The 18,208-nt window shown below is 38.1% G+C and overlaps 1 long non-coding RNA gene across 2 annotated transcripts in view; it reads right to left on the bottom strand.

Moving 5' to 3' along the window:
• Positions 1-18,062, bottom strand: part of LOC113965323 — a 68,180-nt gene extending 50,118 nt beyond the window's left edge. For both annotated transcript variants that reach the window (XR_003533514.1, XR_003533513.1), the window contains exon 1: positions 18,008-18,062. This is a non-coding gene — a long non-coding RNA (uncharacterized LOC113965323). The remainder of the gene's footprint in view (positions 1-18,007) is intronic.
• Between the last annotated feature and the right edge of the window lie 146 nt (positions 18,063-18,208).

Here is an 18,208-nt window from a genome sequence, read left to right as displayed (position 1 = left end):
GAGTTGTCCTCTCCCAAATATAAAAAAAAACCCTGCAAGTGGGAAATCTTTCAACGATGTGATGCGTGTAGCCCATACAAATGTGATTAATACATAACAAGGGCAGGACCTGTGTAAGATTAATTACTATGCCTGAGGAACATGCATTCTCCAAAAGAGAACAGAATAGCTGGATACTACTGGGGATCTCAGTGAGCTAATCAAAATACATGTAGGTCAGCACTAATGTTGTGAGATTGCTCACAGGACCCCAAATAGCTCAGGTGTCTCATTCTGTTGTTCAGACTCTTAAAGAACAGTTTACAACATTGGTTCAAATGGGATTTTTTTAAAAATAAAATTTTATTCCTTTTTAGTGAAACTCAAGATGGTGCCTTTTTAATGTTTGTGTCAAAATATGAAAACATAAACCAAATTCTTTAGATGGCCAAAATAGATATTTTCAATTTATTTTAAAAAAAAATAGTTTTTTTTTAAATCTGAAACTGATAAGAATTGTTATAAAAATTCAAACTCCCTAACTCTTCCAAGAAGTAATTATAGCTGCAAATGAAGAATTTACTTGAACATTTTCTGAATGTAGCTTTCATTCTGTACCTTGACAATTTGAGAAAAGAGATACAGTATTCATCATACATATTAAGGCGATGAAGGCTGAAATATTGTCTTTGCTTTCAAAGTGCTCAGCATATTTTAATAAGATGGTGTAATATAGCCATGTGTGCAGGCATATTGATTTTTTAATTGAAAATTTCATTGGTTTCTATTTTAAAAGGATTAAAGATGTCTACCAAAGCCCCTCAACAATTAAGTAATAACTGCATATTGCACATTTTCATATGTGAATATTAAATTTTTCCACACTAGAGCTAATTGATGTGACATCAGTGAAAAGCAAAACAGACTTCTTTTGTGGTTTTAATGACCTCTTGGTCTTTTAGATTCAAAGTGCTATTACAAAAAACACCTAACAGGTACAACCCTGCAGAACTCCCATAATATTGGCATTATGAAGTTTTCTAACTTGGACTTTGCACATCTTGCAAGGCAGCTAGTCACAAAGTTGGAAACTTAATTTCTGCTTAAAATTCTGGACTCAGAAGTAAGTTTCAGGTGCAGCCCCCATTTTTTTCCAGTGGAGTTGTGATCTTATGATACTTCTTTAAAGCCACTGGTGACTAGTAGCTTGAAAAGTATTTTTCACCACTTTTTTTGCGTACTTGTCTAAAGACAGAAGATGAAATACTGGTTCAGACTGTAGAAATGTATAATTTCATGGGAAATTACTCATGGGATAATTAGCATGGCATTCTCAAGGAATGTGTATTATTGACTGTTCAGATCTCTTTATACTTGAAAGGTGTAGAAACTTTCTGACTTTCAATAAATACCTATACAGCTCAAGGGTATAAACCAGGACAGATATCATCCTGCCTTTGAGAAAAGTTGCTTCCTGTATAAAACTGAACTCTATAAGAATTTCTAGCTCAGGACAGAGTTGAACAGTAGTTCTGCTACCTTCCTTCATCCAGTGAGACCCAGAGAAAGATGAGGAGGAATAGGATTAGCAGGGATGGAGGAACAGCAGGAAAAACACTTTGCATAACACACTGCCTTGAAGTCACAGTACATGTACACAGAACTTCATGTTGCCAATGCTACTATATCATTGGGAAGAAGGTTTTTTGACTGGTTCAAGTGATGGGTTACTGTGTTAAACACAGATATATAAGTCTGTATTACTGGGACAGTAGCACTCCCATTGCCTGTGAAGGCATACTTCTAAACATCTAAGTAAGAAGCCATTTTCAGTTTTATAAAGAAAAAATGTAATTGAAAAGTATTTCTTGAATTCATTCCATATCTTGTGCTCTGTATAATCATGTGGAACTATTTGAAGTTTTTGGAAATGTTGTGCCTGGACTCAGCTTTATCAAAGGTTCCACTGATTCTTTTGGTGAGGATGTTTCAGTTTCATATTGGCTTTTTAAATTTTGATATATAACACGTTGCGGATTAGTAAAATACATCTTCCAAATAAATATAGACCTTTTAGTTGGGGGCTGAGGGGGAGGACGACATTGAGTAAATTGTATTTCCGAGTCACGAATAACTGAAGTGGTGTTTCTGAGTTGCTTAGTTACAGTTTCTGTTTACTTGGCAGTGGAGTTCACTGAAAATATTTTAGCTTCTGCTCCTGACAGCTACAAACGTGCATTCACATGTAATCTTATAAACTAATATACTGTTAAATGGATGCCCAATACACCTCCTCAAATGTGAGCAGTGGATAGCATTGCCAAGTTGCAAAGTCAACACTGAACAGCACAGTCACGCTCAGCTAATTACAAAAAGTTTTCACTGGTTGGTCCATTTCTTCAGCTGTTAATAGTCTGCCCTGCCATATGCAGAACAAAGTTCAAGAGTAAACACTGAACAAAAAGTTCATGAACAATTTGCTAGACTAGTTGGCAGAAGCCAAGCTGCACTAATGGCCTCAGGAGACTGATGCTGACTTTATGCCAATTTCAAATCTCTGCTCAGCCTCCCCAGTTTACCAAAAAAGCTACTTTTCCTTTCAGCCACACTGATAAGGGCAACATGAGGAAGCCTGGTATATGACTAATGCTTACCAAGTGTTACAAGGCTGTATGGAGGGAAATATGCAACCTTGTGACCCTGACTCAGAATAGCCAAGTTCCATCTGCTCTGGAACTTCAAATGGGAAGAAGACCTCTATTTCTTACTGGACATGTTTGGAGGCAGGGTAAGGAATGTCAATGACTCCAATCTTGTTCATTTTAAGCTGCAAAATTTTCATTAAAATAATCAAAAAAATACCCTAAACCTTTCTGGGAATAGTTAATGTTTAGAGATCAAGACAACCCTCAGATTTGTAGCTTAAAGGATGTGACTTAAACGCAGTCAGGAGTCAAAAAGTAAAGAAAGACTTGGTTGTATTGGCAGACGAAGTAACTTCAGAGTTCAGAGAGCTGCAGGAACACAAAATGCAAATGGAGCAAATGGGTCCATTTACAACAAAATGTTGTATTATCATGACATAACATACCACATATGCATGTTGTTAGGACTAAAATATCTATGGAATTTGAAAAGTTCTCAGGAAGTATTTCACAGCTCAAGGAGCTGCATTCGATACAGTAAAATCCTGTGAGATACTATTTCAATAAGTAAAGAGAGACTAACCACAGTGTTTAAAATTACTGGTAGCTTATCTTGAAAGGATCAGATGATCACATTTTTTATCTGAAAACAGAAACAGTGCGAACTACTTAGAAATATACAGTTGGTGAACTCAGGGCTGAGACAAAAAATTAAAACAGCATTCTCTTACTTTCTGGGAGAATGAATCATCTTCATAAAGTTTTATATGGTAAAATTGTGATAAGTCATGATACATTCAATACTTTTCCTTTCTTTTTTAACACATGACTTTAACCAGGGAAAGCTCAGAAACTGCAACTATAGAATCTCAGAAAACTACAGAAGTAGAATGAACAGGTACTATAGATTACAGCATATTCAGCATATTAATCAGAGCCTGACAGTGTCTTTCACTACAAAATTTGGTATGATTCTTCTGCTGGCATTTGTTGCAGGGAATCATTATGATAGATATATTAAAAAACATACATGAAAAATACGACTGATTCCTCCTTAACCAAATTGAGTAATTCCCAAGTGTGTCATTACTCCTGAAGCCATGTGTTTAAACCCACACTAGAGTATGCCTGAAATCTCACTGACATTTTTCCCCTGAAATATCAATATAATGCACCTTTAACATCCTGAATACTTAGTTTAAAAAAGAAAACCACTAAAGGATCAGTTAGCTGTATAGGAAATACTACTAATAATTCATTATGATTGAGCAGTTTAGGTTTGATTCAATTATTTTGCCATTTCTTAGTCTGATAGTTGTCAATTTTGTGCATCTTTTTAGCTTATTTGAATCCACTAACCAGAGAAACTCTAATCATTGTGTACCATCTTTACAGGACGGGTGCCTTTGGCTATTGTTAGAGATCACTCTTGTTTTACAGGGAGAAATTAATTATTTATGAAATCAAATAACTCTAATTTCTACAACGCTTACAATCACTGACAAAAAAATAGATAATAAACTGAATGATACCGTCAGAGACTTTTTGTTGTTGCTTTTTAAACCATCATCATTATAGTGATACAACAGAAAAAAACTGAAAAGAATTTACAAGAATAGGAATAACATCCCTGATCACATAAAGACTTCAGTATATACATACTTGACTGTCCCTCTACCACTGAAATAAAAGGAATTCTCAAATTATCTAATGCTACAAATGTGTAAACATCTTCAGAAAAGAACACAAAATGTTAATTACTTTCTGCCTGCTTTTTAAAATGCTTTGTAGATCCTCTTTGACAACAGCTGGAATGATAAGCAACAGCACATGGCTTAGAATAATCTAGGAATATGCTTCCATTGCCCCATACATTGCTGCAGACAATTATTTCCTAGATCTATATTTTCCACATTCTTTCTCTTGTTTCCATGTTATTTGCAAAAATGTAGTCTCATACTGAAAGATTTTCTAATCCTGTCTTTGGAGGCAGGAGAGAAGGCTGGGGCTTTTTTTCTTTTCTTTTTTTTTTTTTTTTTAAATGACAATGAAGTCTGAACACTTCTGGTGACAGCCAAAGGCTCCCTAACCTCCAACAGGGTCTGGTCCAGTGGCCTGGGAGCTGATAGTTGGTTCTATTTTCAAAGTCTGACTTAGTTTTGTCTAACTTTGCCAGTCCAAGAAGAATTTCTATTTTATCAGAAACTGAACAAGCCCAGTTTCATAAATGAATGAAGTTATTTTTAGATACTTTGCTTTGAAGAAGATTTCTGGAATTTTCAACATAAGCATTTCAACACATTTCTCAGTAGATGGTCTTTTAATTTCTGGTTTGATACAGAGCTGTGGAGTTCATTTAAAAGTATTTATTCCTCTGTGTACTCTTTGGAAAGTTAAATTTAATTATATTCATTGAGAGAAGAATTAAAGCATGGATCGTGCACACTGACAAATGCAATTCACTTTGCAAATTATTTTTATGGCCATGTTGGAGAAGGCAGCAGGTATTCACTTTTCAGTGATAGAAACAGTTCTGTTTCTTGCAGTGGAATATTAAACAGCAAAAACATTGAGAATTATAATAATGATCTTTCTACCAAGGGTCACGTTGCTGTAAGGTCACTTGGTTACACTTCAGAATTAATTCTCACACAGTTCCTTTTTTATTTAATTTATGAGAAATCTAAAAAGCTGTTGTTAAGATTGCATACAAATCCTTCTTCGTGCACCATGGGGAGATCAGTGGTTTTGGTTAAAACTAAAATTAGAAAAATAAAAATGCCAAGATGAAAAGGCAATAGTCTAAATTAAGGCACAGTAACAATTTAAAGGGAGCAGAAGGAAAGTATTATCAGAAGAGATACAAATCTCATAAGCTTCTTGCACTACAAATGCAGACAACTGAAGCACAAAACCACTACTTTTAAATCCCTCTGGTATAGTGTCTTATATTTGAGGTGTCTGCTATGGCATAAAACCTTCTTATGCCAGAAAATGAGCATAATTTTCATAAGCAGTGCTTTTGAAATAATTTGAAATGTAGAGTACATTAGAGCATAATATTAATCTGATTTCATGTTCTAGCAGTTGCAAGTGCAAAAGCATCATGCAACAGTATGATTTATACCAACCACATTAATACTCTTGGAGTGCTTGTTAATAGTACCAAAATGCTGGCAATTTTTGTCTCTACAAAGTGAATGTGTTTGTATTTCTTGTACCCAGCAGCCTTAGGTGATGGATTGAAAATTTGATTCCACTTTCTCCAAAACCCCATGCAGGGTAATGGCCAGTCTTCGCGAACGAAGATTTGGGGAAAGGTCTTTTACCTTTCCAGCCTGCGCAATGGATTTTTTAGGTGAGACACAGCCTGCGCTGAACTGAGCCCACCCTTTAATCCTAAGGTTCATCTGCCGGGGCCAAGCAAGCTTGGACAATGGCAGTGAGGTCCTCAGGACGTAGGTTTGTTTAGAGTGTCCTTCTCATAGATGGATGGCCTCACAGGGCTAACGGGCTCCATCTGCCCGGGGAACTGGCTGGATTCGAACCTGGGTTGCAGAGGTGAGAGTCCTGCATGCTAACCACTAGGCCACCAGGGGTCCCCACCATGCAGGGTAGTGATGAATGATATTGTCTCTGTGTCCTAAGTTTAGGGTTTACAGGATCTACAGGGCCACTTCTGCATAACTTTCACAGGTGTAACATTTATATTCCACTCCTACTCCAATCTCACTCAAGTTAATGGCAAAACTTCTGTGTCCCTGAAAGCTTTTTCTTGGGCTCTTGGCACCATATGGAAGCAGTACCATTAGCTTGGTTTGCATCCCCTGTCAGACTGCTGCTGCATACCTGCTAACCAGAAGAATCTGTATAAAACAGAAGCTTTCAAGGTTTTCTTCTTCCCGTGCCCCATCCATCTGTTAGCTTTAAATAATACCTTATGGATAAGCTTATATGGTCAAAATAAGAGACCGGGTACCTGTGTCATCTGGGAATATGTAACAGGTTTGGTAACACAAGTAGCTCACACAAGAAAGGCTGGCTGCCTGTTGGAGTGCTCTGCAATACTGAGACCATTGCATTAGTAAAGTTCAGTCAGTAGTGGTGGATGCTTCTCACTAAATATCGCTGCTAAATATAACTGTATTAAGTCTTCCAGACTCACCAGTGAGCAAACATAAGAGCCTTACCTTATAAGTAATTAAAGTTACTACTCTAAAGCCACCACTCCACCGCTGCCTAAGTCTGGGATTTATATGTGCTCGAGACCTTAATACTAAAACTCAAGCACGTCCCCAAAACAAGGCTGTATCATAACAGAGGCATAGGTGCACTTCATCACTGGTGATAATACTGTGACATCAAATATTTTCTTTGTAAAGAACAATGCCAATAGCTAATGCCTGAAAATGTTTTGTAAGGAAGTGAGTGTAGTACTGCAGCATTTTTATATTAGTCGGTCTTGCACAATGCTGTCCCTCCTTTCCTTCCTGTCCAATACTATTTTAGCAATTTTCAAGGTTTTTAAAAGATCAGGCCAGAAAACAAGAGCCAGGACTTGAATTTCATACTATTCACAAATGGAAGGCGTAGGGAAAATGCAAAGTATCGAGTGATCACAATCACTGCCTTTTTTCCTACTGAAAAGACTCTTTCCGTATTCACATAGGGTAAACTCAAAGGAAAAGCACATAAAAATGCTTTTTCTCTTCACGGTATTTCTTTGGCATGGATAAGAAGTATTTAAAGTACAGCAGATGTGCTTATGTTGTACAATGGAAATGGAGTCTTTTATAACATCTGTTTAAATATTTTTACTTCAATACATATATTGCTGTAATTGGACAGTGGCATGCTATCCTCATCATCTTCTTTCCCAGAACTGTGTTAGTTTCAAATATTTAAATGTTTTACAAGATTATAATAAGATGACATAGTATTTCTTGGTTTATTGAAGGCAAAACTAAAAATGCCTTAAATTAAAGTTGTATGATTTGCCTATTTCCCTGGTTTATCTGCCAGCAAATATTAACCGAAGCATTTTTTGTGAATTTTTGTACTATCTTCTCAATAGAAGGATCCTGTAATCTCATCTCTTCCAGAGAGGAGAATGCCTAGAATAAATCAGTCCCTCTGCCAAAGTGAAATGAGATGGGTTAGTCAGAGGCAATGTGTGCTTACAATGTACATCACTTAAGACTCAAAGACCTTAGCTGAAACCCCAAAATTTTTATGTAAGTAAGCCTGAAAAATATCAACAATAGCAGTGAACCTGTGCTTTGCTTTTTTCAGTTTTCCTGAAACCATGCTGCATTGGAAAGACATGAAGTATCTGCATCCCCAATCCACACTGATTTCACCTCAGAAAATGTATTAGGTTGTGTAAAAGGCATAAACGTAACAAAACTTCCCAAACCTTATAATTACTCTGTTTAGAAACTGTTTTGACAAAGGTGGGGTAACAAACTACTGTTATTTTGAGGGTCTAAATTACTAATGAGAGCAAACATAGGTACTTCTATGAACTCTTCTTTTGAGACATCTGCTAAGGAGATAAAAGGAGAAGAATGGGTGCATGTGCTTCTAAAAAATACATAGAGGTGACATCATTTTTTGGTGAGCACAGGGCTCATAGATTGATCAGGTTTAGCTCTCATGCTGGGGCTGTCACATAACGATCCCTGGGGACTACGACAACATGAGGGCAGTTGGATATTCTGAATATCCAGTGAGGGTTGAAAGCATGCCAGAAAGGTCTTCAGAGGGCAATATTGCTGGGCTGTATTGACATCTAGTCCAGCTGTACTGACATCCCTGTCAAGTAGTGAAGTAAAAGGATCACAGGGAATCCTGGTGTGAACTGTCCCCAGAAAGCCTCTTCCAGCCCAGCCCTCTGAGGCACCCAGTAGGTTAATTTTTGCTCTTAGCTAGAGGAAATTTTCACATGCAGTAGGAAAAGCTGGCCACTACTGCTGGTCACAAATGATATTTTAATAACAGCATTAAAATTGCAAAGTCAAGCACTCAAAATCTAGGAAATGACTGATTAAAATTATCCATGGCAAACTTGTTATTTATGATCAGATTCCTTTTTTTTCACACGGTTGCTTCTCCAATGCAGTGAGCAAATAGACTATGCTTCTCCAATGAACCCTTTTTTCTCTGTGTTGCTCATGCATTTTGTTTAATTTAATAGGTCTGTTCAGAACCTATTGTGACCACAAGGTTAATGATATCTTTATGAGCTTTTCTCTGCTCTCATCATTGTAGAATCAAGGTGCTCTTAAAATATTAAGAACTTTCACAACAGAACTGGGAAATACAGAGGTATCACTTATTCCCTCTTTTCATATGACTCAGCAGGATAGACTTAGAGGCTGGAGCTCAAGATGAAGCCAGACTCCTCTCAGAGATGTCCAGAGACAGAACAAGAGACAATAGACACAAACTGAAGTGTAGGAAATTTCACTTAAATGTTAAAAAAAATCCCAACCAACTGTAAAAGCGACTGAATAATGGAACAGGTTACATCAAATAGAAAGAGAACACAAAAATCAAAATGTCAAAAAATGTTAATATGAAATATTCCCTGCCTTGTCAGAAGCAAGTTGTAGCTATGGGAGGATAATGAAAGCTGCCAGCAATTGTGCAATACTTTGTCACTTCTCTTTCCCTTTTCGGGAACGCTTCCAAACACCAGATAGCTGATGAGCCTTACATTAATGAGAAGGTACTTCCTCACTGCATTTCTTGGCTGCTCGTAGAAGCCCAGCTTCTACTGCTTAGAGTCTAAGAGGTCTTTGTCTTCTGTTACTTTCCTGGTGGTAACTTAATTTCATTTCTTTATCTGCACTGAATTTTCTAAAAGAGATTCTTCTCTATGGTCTTTGAGAAATTCAGATCCTGTAAAAAATTGGAGTCAATGCACTTCTGACCCAGTAATCTCTTGTCTTTCCAGTCTGATGCTTGCCTCTTATGCTCTTTTTTTGCCAGCCTCTCATCTGCTTTTTTTCTTAGCTTTTGATTATCTATCCTTTCCATCTTTCTACTATGTAAGAAGCATTAGAAAAATGGACACTTCAAGATAATTTAAAACTGTTAGGCATGAATGTTGCTACTTTCAGGGGACAAGGGAGAATCTGAAACGTGAAGTCTTTTTTCCAGCAGGAAAATCAGAGAATGCCTGAGGTGTACGTTGTACAGCCTCTGCTTAAAGCTTTCAGGTTTGTGTAAATTTTCTTTAGAACCAATACAATTTATATGTGAAAAGAACCCCTATGCTTTGAACTAGATAATTATTGGGTTTATGCTACCATGGTGTCATTAACATATTTTTAATCCATACAGGTTTCGTCCTGTTGTTTTTACACACACGAGGTAGCACCTCACAATTGCTATTTCACTACTTGGCTGCTGTGCTGTGTTTCCTGTTACATAACTCAATAGTCTGGTTGAAAACCAACAAATGCCACCTGTCTGTACCAGCCAGGATGCAGCCCACAGCCACGGCAGATTCTGTCCCCACTTACCAATTGGTTTACCCTTTTTTCTCAGCCAGAATACATTACTAGAATTGCCCATGCTGTATTCAAGTCACTCTTAGTGTGAATTATTTGTGAGTATAAGCCTGCAAGCGAATTTATTGTAAGGTGTATTTTCAAAGCTGTGAAAAGAAGACTGTAAACATTACACATAACCTGAGGTGTACTGTGTAATCTACACAATGTAAATAAATTATGTTTGTCTTTCTTTTTTCATTTGCCTAATTTCATTATTTGATTTTTATGGGTGTGTGTTGGTGCCCCCAGCAGGCTCTCAGAAAAATTAAATCTGTAATCCTGTGAATCACACCTTGCAGAAAGAATTGACTTGTTTACTGTATCGTGATGAATAGAATAGCTGCATTGAATGTATATGAAGCTGCACAACATCTTACTATATAAATGTGTTGTCATGTGCAAATGTGTGTGATGATCTTTACCTAAAGCAGAACATATTGCATTGTAGAAGTAAATATAAAGCTCTGAATGTGTTCATTATAGTACTTCTGTGATGCTAACCACAATCCTGCCTTTAGAGTAGTGAAGAACACGTATATAAAAAGGACAGTCTCAGACCTAATGAATGTCCTTGACTCTCATTGAATGTATTTATGAAATTATTACTTGCGCTGGAATCATTTACGGGTTTTATCTGAATTGCACTCAAAGTAGTGTGCCTCCTTGACTGAAAGAATTTGCAGAAAATAATTAAAAGACTTGTTTCTTTATTCACTGCAGATCACAAGCCATTATTTCATATCAAGTCTAATTAAATTACATGTTCCAGTTTTATAGGACTCATTCATAAAGCTTTTTAGGATTGCTTAGTTTATGACATGGATAATGTTTTACAGATCTCAATTGTACAAACAGGGAATCCATGTGACAGTAAGGTTGCTCACTTCAGGCATTGGGAACTGGAGAGGGAAAGCTATTGAAATCACCTTTGACCTACACAACAGGGATTTTATTTGCCTGGAATCTAAGTACCATGTTCCTTTTCCCCTTGAAAACCTCAAATTCTAAGGAGAGGTGTAGTACTCACATAAATAAAAGTGTCTACTACTGAAAGGTTGTTTCATGAATTATCACGAAGGAGCTCAGGGCGAGTGCAGTCAACTGATTTTATGCCCCATATCTTGTGAATAATACACATACAGAGATAAATAGAAGAATCTTGACATTGCATCGGAGCTTTGTTTTTTAAGTACCTATGCATCAATACAAATACATAACAGAGAAAAAAGTTATAAATAGATATATTTGATTTCTGGAACTGATTGCTAGGAGAAATGGGGAATGGACTTCAGAAAATATAAATTTCCTATAGTGATCAAGCAATGTTAAAAATAAAATCTATTTGAATTTATTCTGAAAAGATCAATATTGTGAAAATAAGGGATGTAAGGAGGATCATGTTCTACCCATTACAAATTTTCTTGCTGTAGTATCATCTATGAGGACATAGAGATCACAAGGTTGTTTAATGGAGTAGCTTGATCCTAAGCATTTGCAGGCTTCCCCTCAGACTCCAAACAAAAAAATGATGAAAACTAGATATTTGATAATAAAAATTATGATAGCCTAATCGCTTCAACAGCAGCGGTAGCAAACTTAGGGGCAGGTCGTGAACTAGTGCTCTTTCTGCCCAGAAGTATATCCATCTGTATCTAGCGGAGAGAGCTGACACCAAGTTGTGAAGATAAAACTTGGCCTGGACAGTTAAAATATGTTCATCTGGCTCTGCAGCTAAGCAAAACCACCTTTTCTTTCAGCCTTCAATGAAAATCTGTGATTGCTGAAATATAGCAAAGCTGGCAAGGAAGGATAAAGGAATAAGGAATTACACATTTAGACAATAAGAACTTTCATTTGCTTTTGTACCTTGGGTGAAAGAATGAGTGAATAATTACAATCCAATGATTAATTCCATTAGCCATGGTAAGATAAGTATGTTCAAGAGAAAGTGAGACATTTGAGCTGACAGTGCAGTGTACTTACTCATAAGTACACTGGTGTTTCCAAGTGCATTCCTTGTGTTATAAATGAACACATGTAGGGTCTGGCCCAGAGACAGCACAGCTGCTTTCAGGCAGTGAGGAGCTGAAATAATGTACCTGTCAGCCCTTGTGGGTAATGTGGAGAGTCAGTTCAGCACTCCATGAACCCTATTCCTACGACTGGACATAAAGCAAGACCCTTTTCATCAAGTCTCTGATTCAGCCCCAGCTGATGAGTTTGATTCGGGTCTGTTAAGAAGCACTGATGTGTCTGCTCTGTACTCAGAGAGTGTGGGTCTAATTCTATTGTCTCCTGAATGCTATACTGAAAGGGACACAGCACAGTACAAGTCCCAGTCTGCTTCATATCTTTGGCAACTGCAAAGTATTTTCCTGATATTTATAATTTTGGAATTCCTTGTGTTGTCCTGGGTTGTGCATACAAAGTTCTGTTTTAACACAGTATGCTGATGTGTCCATAGAACTAAACACTAATAAATTAAAATAATATGTAAAGCATTGCATCTTCACAGAACTATACTTCATCATGTAGTTAATCTTTACAATATTCTTGTGATTAAGTTAGAACTTAGTGTTTATTTATTTCAATAGACTTTCTCTTTCCTGTGAAATAAGATTCTGACATTCTGCCTTCCAATGCCAGCGCAACCATCTAGGTCTTAACATAACTGAGGAAGTATATTAAACAGAATAGCTCCATTTATACCTTCCCCTGCTCATCCAGTTTTGTAAGACTTGAAGAATTTGACAAAAATCCAATGGAGAAAGCCCCTATTCAAAAGAAAGTGGTTAAACAGAAAATATGAAAACTATGCACACCCATAATGTTGTTAACGTTAATAATTTGAAGCCTATTTCTGTGTGGTTTCTCTGAGTCTTTTTTGAATTAATCTCAGGATACGGGCTCAGATTTCAGGTGTGCAAATCAAATGACCATCTGTTCAAAATGTGACGCCACAGAAAGGCTTTGATATTGGTCTTCAAACAGAAAAATGTTTACAGCACTTCTGTGCAACATGCTGCTAAACCTGTGCCAAGTAATAATACAAAAGGGGATTGCTCTGCCTCGTGTTTTCTTAATGAGAAATGTAACATGGACTCATTGCATTTCATGCTATGAATTTGAGAGTATTTTATTTCAAGGAGTATAGACTAACTTAATACTGATTGTGTTGGCCCTTACTATGGACAATGCTTTTAGTTTACTTCATTAGGAAGGACAATGTCATATAAGGATGGGTAAAATGATGCAGAACACAGCGTTATATACAGTGAACAGTCAATCTTTTACTGTCCAGAAAATCTTCATAACTTGTAAGGCCTATATAAATTGGATATACGCTATAAGTCCAGTCAACTCTTTTGCTTTCAGGAATTTAGGAAACAGTTCTGTCCTGTTGAAAAAACAGTGAACTACCAACTAATTTTAAAGAGCCTAGAATCTAAACTTTATCAATTCATATAAATATCAACTCAGTTGTATTTTCTCTGCCTTGCACCTGTGCTTATGCTACACCTTCTATAGAGGACATTGTATGTTTTCTTTCCAGTATATCTGTTTCTTGCTTGTCTGTCCATATCTATCTCACTTATATCTGTTTTGTTCTTGGCAACACTGAGACCTTTTCCTGAGAATGTCTTGGTAGAGCTATAAGAAGTGTGGTGGGCTGCCTGAATTATAGGGGAAATGGCTTTTGGTGCCATGGAATTTCTGAAGAAGGTGCTTTGAAGGGAACTGGAGAGTTGTCCTGAATTAGTAAGGAGAACAGGAGAAAGAAAAAGATAGAACATGGAATGATGCAGGAAGTTAATGTGGAAAGGAAGTCCCTACTTGTTCTAAAACAGCCTTTGTTATATCACTGTATGTTGGGTTTAAGGATTAGCATTGGAGAGGAGAATCAGTATGTTGCTTGTAGGCTTTACAGGACAGTTTTATTAATACATGCATTGGTTTAAAGTTTGTACGTCATCACATCTTTTGCAGCTTCCCCAGCATACAAATCCCAAAAGAACTCACATACAGGTTTCTCCATCTTTGTTCCACTATATCCCAATTACTCCTTTGAAGTCCGTAGGTGTTGTGTGTGTACAACTGAAAATACGTTTTGGTTCCTACAACTCTAACCACACTGAATGTGGCACTGCTGTATTCTAAACATGGATCACAGTTCTGTCAGACTCAATCTTCCTTCCAAAACTTCTGAGTGACACATGAATTTAAACTATTATTTGAGGTAGAATTTATGTACTCATTCTGAACTTAAACTATTTAAATTGGCTTCCACATGACAACACAAAACATGCTTTAAATCAGCCTAAGTGACAAAAATGAGTTTCTCTAGAGAAAGGAAATATTAAATGTTTTGAAACTTGTGGAGCTGGCCTTATCTTACCTTGTGTCCAACTTGCATTTTAGGGACAAAGGATGTAGTCAATGCCTTGTGCTATCAACTAGATTCAGTACAGTCAGCTTGGATTACAAGAGTCCTGAGGCTGAGCAATACTTCCACAGACATAGGAATCAGGAGAGTTCATTGGTGGCTGGAAACCAGCTGTTTCCCCAAGGTATTCTCTTGAACACAGATGGCCAGAACTGAGGACTGAGCTTCTGGAGTTTTTTTGTGAGTTTGCTCTGAAATCAAAATTGCTTTATGATGCTAACTGGGAGGTTATAGATTCTGTGACCACTAATGTGTCACTATATCATAACTAATTTCTTTAGTATGGGCTATCATACATAGCATCCAAAACTGCTGTAGAAAATAAGGCAATCCCTACTGCCCTTTAACATTATTATTATTGCAGTTACTTGAAACCTCTTAAGTTTTTGGTATAATTAGTGGTATAAAGAGGTTTCCACAACAGCCCTCCTCTGTTCCCTGTTACTGTGTAATCATAATAAACATATTTAGTAATTTTTTTCAAGCTCTAACAACTATGATTTAGTCTTTTGGTTCAAGAATTCAACATGATTTGCCTTATGTCCCATAATGCAAACAACTATTTGGACCCTACACATTTGAACTCTTAACACTTTCACAAGCATGTGAAAACTTGAGGTCTGGTTGATTTCTGGTTTTCTGTGGTTTAAGGGCTCCTGCATGGCTCTGTCGCTCCTTCATAAACTGTGGAAAGTTAAAAGGCCAGTTGATCTTTCACATACCTCCGGTGAAAGCTGTCCATTTCCCAGCAGCAACCTCCTTTGAAAGCAGCTGCCATTTTAATTTTTTGGCTGCATAATCAAGTCTCACAAATCAACTGGGAGAAATTAAATGTGAAGCATTACTGTGGAGTTCCACAAATGCCGAAAAAAGGGTTTTGTTTATGAGAAAGGGATTTTCCAACCACCAGTCATTTTAACGAGGCATAGTCCTTTTATGTTTTCTCAAGTGAAACTTCATAAAAGGTGCAATAAAAGGCATGTGTAGATACAGGTGAGACTGAGCACAAGTGAATTTTTGGCCATTAACAATTCCTGGGTCTCAAATATCTTTTTGGGTCATCTTTTTTTCATGCAAGTGTATAGCTTACAAGAGTAATGAAGAATGGACACTGTGAGGCACCAAGAGGAGGTACAGAGTATAAACTAATAAAGTGTGCTTTAGTATTTTCCTTCTAGTGTATGCTCTCCCAAGTGAATGGGCACTTGACCCCATTAACATAAGGCCAATACTCTAAAATTATATGTTACCTAGGCTTGTTATGGTCTGAATTCTTAAGAGTCACAGGATAATCCGCATTTGATTTGACTTATCATAGGAGATATATAACGTTTATTTGACACCTTTTATCTCAAGAGAACATGCACTGACCTGGTGTCCAGGATTTCTGACTTCAGTAGTCAGGAGCTCCTGACATTTCTGTGGAGTTTAGAGACCCTTTGATTGACAAAGGCTGATATCTGTACCCATCAATTATTTATTCACTGCTTCTCTGTTTCTCTGAGAAGTTTTACTCGTGTCTTAATCAGAAAGCTACATGATTACTCATAATACTGAGATAATTCTGGCTGTCTTGCTCTAATTGCTCTCTAATTGGGACACTTCTGAATGAAGTATAGATGTACCCAGGGTTCCTACTTCCTACCAGGGTTTCCCACGCTGGGCCTGTCTAGTTTATATAATCCCCAAAGTGTTAAACTCTCGTTTAATGGTTACTCCACAAAAAGGTACCTCTCTCTGAGTGCTGCCTGCCCACAGCCACGCACCTGAGCCACACCCGCTTAGTGCCGACAGGCCTTGCATTCCTCGGAGTCAAAAGCACTGGTAACTGCAGAGGGCTGTCCCAGGGCAGGCAGGCTGCTCGGTCACGGGTGGGGCCATGAGGACTGACACAGGTTTTCACAGGCCCTATCCCGGTAAAGCACGCCGAGGGGATATTCCAGCCCAGTATTCCGAGGGGACATTCCCGCCCAGCCTTCCTCCCGCTTCCCAGGGCGGTCACGCTGCCGGCGCCCCTGGCGCGGCCTCGCCCGCCCCCTGGCGGCCGGGGCGGTGCGTGCAGGCGCCGCTCTGGGTCCGGGCCGGCGCTGCCCCGGGCGGACCCCCCGGCACCGGCACCGGCACCGGCGCTGCTGCCGTGCCCGCGGAACAGCCCGTGAGGAAAGGTAAAGGCCTTCAGCTAGGAGATATTTCTGGGATCCTTCTCCGGCCTGACGCCAGTTAAGTGGAAAATGCATCTTCTGCAGCTTAAACTGGGCTGAGGGGAGAATGGGCAGTAAGGGCTGCCTTGTGTGACGGCTCTGGAAGGAAAATTGTAATTATGTGGAATAACGTGATGAATGTTTTATAATGGTACAAAATTAGTGAGCTTTATTGATTCGTCTGTAATGTACATACTGTGTTATAAATCATTAATTTGACTGAGAATTTTAGAGTTTCTTACCTTTTAAGCTCTTGTTCTATTGGCTCCCAAACACTTGCATATTGACGAATGAATAGCATTGATTTTCCTCGAGTAGATTGACTGCTTAGATGCAAAAAATTCTCATTTTTTTCCCTATGGACTATAGCAAAGGAAGAACTGCAGCTTTGATCTCACTGACTGGCAGCCTCTTCTATTCCTCTGGCATGCACTTCAATTTTTTTTTTGAGGCAAAATGAAAGAATTCCCTTTTTTGGCATTCTCCTCTGCTATGCCAATTTCTTAGCAGTATCCGTTTAGCAAAAGGGATTTTTAGATACATTTCCTTAGATTTTACATCATACTGTTTAGTATCCCAATGTTAACATTTATTTCTGCTAAAGTGCTAAAGAAGCTGTAGCAGCAATGCAGCCAATTAAAAGGCAGATGTGAAATGTGAAGTAGCACATGTCTGTAAGAAAATTACACTTGGTACAGCCAAAGAAATTTCAACAGAGGGCAGAGAAGATAGCCCATGGAGGACTGTGAAAGGCACTGGCAGATGCTCACCGTCTGAATTAATCATTTGTCCCCACACTGTAGAGCAGAGAGGAGTTATAAGCCTGAAGGAAGGCACAGTTTGAGTTTTACTTTGCTATCATACACATGAAACCCCAAACATCCTGCTGAGATTTGTACAGCTTCCTACCCTTCTCCCATGGTACTCAAGGCAAGTTGTAAGCAGAAGCTTATGGTCATGCACTGATTACTTGGGAAGATATTATCTAGATCCTGAAATATTTTATAGGAAATATTTCATGTAGAAATTTGCAAAACAGGGAGACCTGCTGCTCTGCATTCCTTCTTCCGTTCATCAGTTCTTAAATCATACATTAGCATCATTAAAAATCCTGCACTTTGCAGGCCACACTATGAGAACAGGAGGGTGTGGGTAATTCTCATTGTACAGTAGACTCACCTTTCTCATGCTCTGTCTTGGGTTCCTTCCAAGTGCTAAATCCTGTTCACAGGCTATACTGCCCAGCTCATTTTTCACCTACAATAAACAAGAAGCCTTAGGACACAATTTCATTTGCAATGACAGTATGGACAGCAGGCTGGAGGAAGCCTTCAGGAAAAATCCTGGAATGTGGACTGCGCCTTCCTTTTGCTCACCGTG

Source organism: Neopelma chrysocephalum, unplaced genomic scaffold, assembly GCF_003984885.1.
Source record: "Neopelma chrysocephalum unplaced genomic scaffold, ASM398488v2 Primary Assembly neopelma1_44, whole genome shotgun sequence".
Classification (NCBI taxonomy): Eukaryota; Metazoa; Chordata; class Aves; order Passeriformes; family Pipridae; genus Neopelma; species Neopelma chrysocephalum.
The sequence above is the reverse complement of the archived record's forward strand: the minus strand, read 5'-3'. Positions and strand labels throughout refer to the sequence as shown.